The sequence below is a fragment of the Pleurodeles waltl genome, chromosome 9 (assembly GCF_031143425.1).
Source record: "Pleurodeles waltl isolate 20211129_DDA chromosome 9, aPleWal1.hap1.20221129, whole genome shotgun sequence".
In the NCBI taxonomy this organism is placed as follows: Eukaryota; Metazoa; Chordata; class Amphibia; order Caudata; family Salamandridae; genus Pleurodeles; species Pleurodeles waltl.
The window spans coordinates 970,399,746-970,408,258 of record NC_090448.1 but is presented as its reverse complement, the minus strand read 5'-3'; positions in this window follow the sequence as shown (position 1 = coordinate 970,408,258).

The following is an 8,513-nucleotide window of genomic DNA, read 5'->3' as shown; positions in this document are numbered from 1 at the left end:
TTTTTGCACCAGAGAACCAAGATGTTTTTCTCACAGTAGACTAGACATGATAAGAGAGAGTACATGGGTTTGTTTTTCTTCGCTTGAGCTTGGGAACAGGAGTAGTCTTGGAGACCTGGCCAGTCTCCAAAAGGCTTGCTCAGTTTCCCAGGTCTGAGAGGAGGGGGCACACCTTTGTAACAAATGTAACAGGCTGCAGAGAGTCAGATTCGAATCTGCCGGACCTCGTGCTGGAGCTTGGCGCCAGCTGCCAGCAATCCTGTGTGGGTAGATGAATCTCTTTCTCGCGGCTGACAGGGGGTCATCAGCTTGCAGACCTTAGAAAGATGAAGCTGTAAATAGTTTCCCACACGGTGAAGTATTTGTTTTGCTTTGCATTCAATATCTTATAAATATAACCTGCTGTGTATATTGCAAACTGATATATTTTGTTTGATTAACGCGGGCTTGAAAGCTACTAATTCGTCATTCATAAAAATTGTGGTTGGGGAAGAATTAACAACAATAAAAGTCTTCTTTGACCTCAGAAGTGCATTGCTGGTGTGTTATGTTAGTGCTTTAAAACTAGCTAAGAGGAAAGCACTACAATTGGTACCAGAAGTGGGGCCGGTCATTAAGAGGTGATTAAGAGGGTGTTGACGAGTTGGTAGATTTCTAAGTGCACACTTTAAAAGTGTAATTGTTTTTTGTTGTTTGGAGAATTACAGAAATTGTTTTTTTTGTTTGGAGAATCACAGTAGCACGGCAGACCATGTCTGAGAATGCATGTGTTGTTAAACTGCCCGATGGTGCTCGGAAAAACTGTGAATTGTTTTCTGTTTGGGGAATTACAGAAGCACGACAGACCATGTCTGAAAATGCATGTGTAGCTAAAATGCCTGATAGTGTTTTGAGAAATAATTTCTGTTGTACATATGTAGAAAAAGTGTCTTTTGGAAGTAATGATGACAGAAAGGTCTGGATACCTTTATCTGCTTACAGAGAAATGCAGGAGAAATGTAGGCAGTTGGAACATGAAAATAGGAATTTACGTGAGCAAATTAGCCAGACTGAAAGTTATAAAAAGGCTGTTTTAGAAGAATCTTTCTTGTCCCATTCCAGTAATGAGGGGGTTAAGACAGCTCCGAGCTGCACTGAGTTTTCGTGTGAGCCAGGGTTTTTGGCAGACAAAATGCATTCCTTAACTGATAACACGGACGAGAGAGACCAGAATGTGATTTACGAGTTACCGTTGCAAAATGCACAAGTAAAACGAAAGATTTTAGAGCAAGAGACGACTTTCATTAGCTTGTTTGATTTTTGGAAAAAGAATATCCCTCATTTGAGTGAAATCCTAACACTTTTGTATATGGTCACTGTGAAAAATTATATGCAGCTGCGCGCTTGTGATTTGGCAAATGAAATAATGCAGACTTTAGGTTTCTGCGCAGTGCAAGAAGGAAATACTTATGTACATGTAACTCAAGAACAAGGAAAGAAAATAGTGCCCCTAGCTAGAATCATACAATGGATCTGGTACTTGCAAGACAGGGCTAGAGTACCACAGGTAAAAAAGTTATCAATGAAGTTGTGTGCACCATTTGAATTCGTGTCTACTGAAGATAAAAAGCATGTTTGTTTTACTAATGATTCATTGACTGAAATGTTGTTTTCTGGCACAGGAGAAGGAATGGAGTTGTATAATGTGTGTCAGATTTTAAAGCAAGAGCTACGTGAGATGTGTCATTTGTACGCTGATTTTTGGTTCATTGCTAATGTTTTAGCACCTAACTGGTTCAATTACCTTGCAGATGTTAATGAGAAAAATTCAGAGAGAGAAGTGTACACCCAGAATTCTGCCTTAGTGGGGATGGCTAAGTGGGTGCCCCAGAAATGTGAACAGCTGAGAGAAAAAGCCACTTACAGGTGGGCAGAGATGAGAGGGATGCACATTCCCCTAGATTTGATCAAAACTGTGCAGCACGCACAAAAGCAATCTGTCATGCAAGCAGTCACAGAGCAGTTGGGGAGAGGAACGTTACCAGGACAGGAATGGCAAAGTGATCAGGTTTTAGGGAGAGTGATTGCTGCAGATTACCAAGGAAAAATCGAAATTATGCTGATACCTAGAAAATAATCTGATTCATTCATACAAATTGGAGACAGAATGGCCCAACTTGGCAAAAATGCAGTGAATGGAGGTTTGGTAAAGAATGAGTCTGCCCCAGCCCTTCTGACAGTGCAAGAAAAGGGAAGCTGTGGTGCAGCAGATAAAAACCTCAGTGCTGATGTGTGGGCTGAAGCCCCAAGTGATCCTCCAAAACCTGCAGAAATTATAACAAAGGGCCCCAAAAACGTCCTGCTGATTATAAAACAGGGAAAGAAAGAGGAAGGGTGCAGTTTAAATGAAAAATGTTATTTGCAAGAAAAGTCATATTTGTTTCTTTTGCAGATCCTACCACGTTTCGCCACTGTCCCTGAGTGTGCTGTGTGGTTCCCCTTCCGGTGTGTGCGTGTGGGGTCGGGGAAGGGACCGAATCCCCAACCTGAACCTGGCTGAGTAAAGTGCCAGCACCATGGATCCATTTTGCGCAAACTGCGCCTTCAGTTCAAGTTCAACTTGTTTGATTGCATTCTTCCACTGGAACTAAGCTGTGTTTTTTTTTTTTCTCCCTCTCGTATGGAACTCTGACTTTTGCTTACCTTCCAGCAAACCTTTCAGGTGGACCGTGCACCTTTACATGAGTAGAACTCATGCCACATCAAATTGCTAACACTGTTGAATTAGAGACTCACTCAGAGTATAAAAATTGCCCAGTCTTTTCTGTGTAGATGTATCTGATGTGAAAGGTTATGAAATCAATGTGTTAATTCACTTCTATTGCTTTACAGGGATTGCTTTGATCATTCAAATCTGACTTGCTGATAATGGTTTTTTTTTTGTGCTGATGTTTTTTGTTTTTTGTTTTTGTTTGAAACAAGAGATATGTGAAACAAAAATTAATTGGTCAAAGGGCGGCATGTACTGCCATTTGTTAAATTTTGTTTTGACCAATGACTTTGTGTTTCACCACTGCGCATATTAGTTGCTCAATGTTCACATTGTATGTTTTGTTCAGTTTAGCCGCCTATGGGCTTTGACATTGCATTAGCCATTACTTTCTGTATTCAGTTTAGCCGCCTATGGGCTTTGACATTGCATTAGTCATTACATTCGGTATTCTGCCTATTGGCTTTGACATGCTGTATCCAGTCTAGCCGCCTATTGGCTTTGACATTGCATGCCTATTGACTTTGACATGATGTATTCAGTTTAGCTGCCTATTGACTTTGACATGCTATTAGAAATTCTGCCTATTGGCTTTGACATGATATCATATATTACATTTTGTATTCAGCTCCGCTGCCTATTGGCTTTGACATGATATCATATATTCAGCTCCGCTGCCTATTGGCTTTGACATGATATCATATATTACATTTTATATTCAGCTCAGCTGCCTATTGGCTTTGACATGATATTATACATTGCATTTTATATTCAGCTCAGCTGCCTATGGGCTTTGACATGATATTATACATTGCATTTTGTATTCAGCTCAGCTGCCTATTGGCTTTGACATGACACTAGACATTGCATTTGATACTTAGGTTAGCTGCCTATTGCCTTTAACGTGGAGTTAGATCTTGCAGTTGAGAATCCAAGCTGTATTTTTCCAAGCTGTGTTTTTGCACCAGAGAACCAAGATGTTTTTCTCACAGTAGACTAGACATGATAAGAGAGAGTACATGGGTGTTGTTTTTCTTCGCTTGAGCTTGGGAACAGGAGTAGTCTTGGAGACCTGGCCAGTCTCCAAAAGGCTTGCTCAGTTTCCCAGGTCTGAGAGGAGGGGGCACACCTTTGTAACAAATGTAACAGGCTGCAGAGAGTCAGATTCGAATCTGCCGGACCTCGTGCTGGAGCTTGGCGCCAGCTGCCAGCAATCCCGTGTGGGTAGATGAATCTCTTTCTCGCGGCTGACAGGGGGTCATCAGCTTGCAGACCTTAGAAAGATGAAGCTGTAAATAGTTTCCCACACGGTGAAGTATTTGTTTTGCTTTGCATTCAATATCTTATAAATATAACCTGCTGTGTATATTGCAAACTGATATATTTTGTTTGATTAACGCGGGCTTGAAAGCTACTAATTCGTCATTCATAAAAATTGTGGTTGGGGAAGAATTAACAACAATAAAAGTCTTCTTTGACCTCAGAAGTGCATTGCTGGTGTGTTATGTTAGTGCTTTAAAACTAGCTAAGAGGAAAGCACTACAGTGTGGGGAAGGCATGAGTTATAGTTTATGTAGTTAAAGTTATGTAGACAGGTCCCGCTGTCAAACAGCAGAGTGTTTGCTGTGGCTTGGCTGCAGCACTGCAGCCAAGCCACAGCAAACAGCTATGTCCCGGGGTGGGCAGCCCCAGGAACATAGCAGGAGCCAGACCTGGGGGGTGGTGGACCCCAGAGCCCTCTGTGGCTCCAAGACAGGGGTCACATTGGCCACCCCACCAACAAGGACTTAGCCCTGTGGAGGTGGTGTTCCTCAGGGCTTGGGACCTCATTTCTTTTTTTTACACTTTGCCCTGGGGGGTACATGTATTTAATTAGAAGAACCGGGGGTGCTGAACCCCAGGACATGGGGGGCCGGGGACCCCCTTGCATGTCTTTAATTAGAAGCTCTGCGGGGTGGTGGTCCCCAAGGTGGGGGGGCATGGCCCCCCACATATTTTAATTGAAAGCCCTGGGGAGGTGGCCGTCCCCAGAGCAGCGAGGGGGCTGCGGCCTCCCCATATTTTAAAAGAAAGCCCTGCGGAGGTGGCAGTCCCCATGGCAGCGGGGGGGGGGGCTGTGGCCCACGCGTATTTTAATTGAAAGCCCTGGGGAGATGGCAGTCTCAAGGGCAGCCGCGGGCCACGGCGCCACGGCGCCACGCATATTTAAAAATAAAAGCCCTGGAGAGGTGGTGGCCCCCAGGTCAGCAGACTGGTTGAGGGCCCACCAACATATAAAAAAATGAAAGCTAAATTTTCAATGCCCCCGGGACCTGGCCCACGTGGGGGCCTATAAAAAACAAGCGGGGAAGACGGTGCTTGTTTTTTACATTTTGTTGTTGCAACTTCACGAATATCATGAGCTTGTGGCCAAAAAATTATTTTAAAAATGCTTCTTTGATCTGGGGGTGTTCCTCTAGGACCTGCTCCACCCCACCAGTTCTAAGGGGTCAGGGGTCTCTACCCTGGTCCCTTTTATTTTATTTTTACTGTTTTTTTCTGGGACTCGGCTGAAGCCGAGTCCCAAGATGGCTGCCAACACTTCCTGGTTTGAGGTGTTGGCAGACAATAAGAACTGTGCATTTCCCTGCATGAGCTTGTCGTTGTTCACAAATACTTTGTGGCAAGAGATATACAAATTTGAATTTCCATACATTTCTCAACATCTACTAAACAGATTCACACCAGATAAGTGAAAGCACAATCTGAGTACCAACAGCTAGCTATCTCCCAAATTTGGTGTAATTCTGTCCAGTGGTTCAGCCTGTAGTAATTTCTAAAGAATCCTATGGAAATTATCATGGGAAATGCAACCTTTTTTTAGCCCCCTTTTTCTCGGCCCCCACTTGACAGATCACCTCCAAACTTTCTGTGCGCAAGAAGAATCACTGCACCACTCTTTTTGGAACATGTTGTGAAGATTCGTCAAATGGTGCCAAAGATATAGGCAAGTCAAAAAACACTTTTCCTATGGAACCATGGTCCTAACTCCTAACTATAACTACCTACTGGTGACCGCCAGTAGGTTATATATATATATATATATATCTATAGATATATATATAGATAGATAGATAGATAGATAGATAGATAGATAGATAGATAGATAGATAGATAGATAGATAGATAGATATGTTTAAAAAAAAACAAAGCTTAGCTTACAGGGATGTTATAGTTAGGAAATAGAATTTAAAAAAACATTGACATTCACTGAAAAAAACAAAGGTTAAAGGGACTTTGTAGTTAGGCACACATTTCAAGTGTACAAAACCATAGAAATTCACCAGTTATAGTTAGAGTTACCTCAAGTAACTATAAATCGTGCCCTAAGGTAATTATAACTCGTGACCTCATGATGCACCGTTAATTATCTCACAGATTTGACAAAAAAACTGTGTATGGCAGGGAGACGAGTTATAGTTACTTTACGGCGTGAGTTATAGTTACCTTAGGACACAAGTTATATTTACTGAGGTAACTCCAACTATAATTGGTGTATTTCTATGGTTTGGTATGCTTGAAACGGGAGCCTAACCATAATGTCCCTCTAACCTTTGTTTTTTTCAGTGAATTTCTGTGTTTTGTTAACGAAAATTCATTTTTATAACTATACGTTAGTCCAACCACCACCATGCACAGCCTTTGCACCCAAACTTGCACCGTGCACAGCCTTCACCAGTGCACAGGGGAGGTTGCCCGCAAGACCTGGCCTGCAGCTAGACCCTGCAGCCAACTCCCCCTAACCACTCAACCGCATGCTGTACACAGGGTTTTAGCTGTGCGTGGCAGGAGTTGGCTGCGGCCTCTCTGGATGTACAATAGATGTGAGAGGGTGTATCTGGGGATGAGAGTGGCTGTCAGATTGTCTGTCTGGGTGTGCGAGTGCGGACATCAGTGTTTTAGTGGGTACGTCAGTGTGTGCGTGGGTCTGAGTGTGGGTGCATGAGGGTGTGAGTGGGTCTTTCAGTGGGTGCATGAGTGTCTGAGTGGGTCAGTGAGTGGGTGCGTGAGTGTCTGAGTGGGAGCATGAGTGTCTGCCTGGGGCTATGAGTGGGTGCAACAGGGTCTCAATGGATATGTGAGTGGGTGCATGGGTGTCTAAGTGGGTGTGTGAGTGGGTGCGTAGTGTCTCAGTGGGTGTATGAGTGGCAGAAAGAGACTGAAAAGAGAGAGAGAAAGATAGTGAGAAGGAGGTAGACAGATCATTTTTGAGGCTTTGATGTATGATATACTTAAAATTACATATTTTTGTTTCATTTAAAATGAAAATGTAGTTTTTATTTGGAAAGAAATAAAAGCACCTTCAATTTGTCATTTAAACATTTGTAATTTAAAAAAATATATATATTTTCTAAAATATTAGTATAAAATATAACTTGACTACCAGGTTAGATTTTAGAATACTATTAAAATGAGTCCTTGAATTGTCGTTCTTGCTCTTCCTAAACTGAAATTAACCATTATAAGTTGTTATAATGTAACCCAGCATTTTCGTATGGGAGAGCTAACTTTCCTACAGAGAAAAACTACTTTGTTTTTTTTTTTCACTGCTAGGACATGTAAAACATTCAATATACATGTCCTACTTTTTAAATACCAACTTACTTTAGGGATGACTTATTAGTATTAAAAACGAAAGTTTAGGCCTGGCAAAAAGTTTATTTTGCCAGGTCAAAATGGCAATTTATAAATGTTAACCCAGGCTGCACAGGTAGGCCTGGAGACAATTTAATAGTGCTACTTTAGTGGCTGGCACAATCAGAGTCGCAACCCACTAGTAGCATTTAGTTACATGGCCCGAGTACTTGTAATATCATATACCAGGGACTTCTAAGTAAATAAAATGTGCTAATTAGGAATATGTCAATTCCATGTTTAAAGGAAAAACACAAGAAGGTGATGATCATTTTCAACATGTTTCCCCAGTAGAAAGCAGAAAGAACTACTCACCATCATGGGAGCTCTCATCACTAACATGGAAAAAGCTCTGGCATGGTGAGTACCAGAATGATGTTCCACAGTAAAGTCTACTCCCTGTAGGGAGATCAAACACCTCAGCAGTTTAGGATTTTCATCCCACATTTGTATCAGCCACCTGAGGGGTCTGTGGTCTGTATGAACCCGGAAGTGAGCCCCAGACAGGTATGGTCTGAAATTCATCAGTGACCAGGCCATTGCAAATGCTTTCCCCTCAACCACACTCCACCTCTGGTCCCTGGGAAGTAGTCTCCTGCTGATGCATGCTACATGTTGGTCCAGGCCCTCATCATTCAGCTACAACAAGACAGCTACCATGCCATGCTTTGAAGCATCTGGCTTAACTGGAAATTCTTGGAGAAGGCTGGGGCCTTGATCACTGGTTCTGCGCATATGGCCTCCTTCAGGGTATCAAAAGCTTTCTATCACTGCTCCTTCCAGATCACCTTCTTGGTCTACTTCATGGGCGTCAGCTCATTTAAGGGGCAACAATGCTGCTATATTTCTTAACAAATCTCAGTTAGTACCTAGTGAGGCGAAGGAAGGCTCTCACTTTCATCTGGGTCACCCCAGATAGAGCTGACAACAGCAATATCATCCAATAGCCTGCACTGAAGTTTTCTCATCCAGCCAGGGCCCAGTTTGCCAATCTCTTGAAGATGACAGGGGCATTCTTTAAACCAAAGGGCATCACTTTAAATTGAGAAATTTGCCCCTCTCGGTGGAGAGTGATGATTTCACCTTGCCC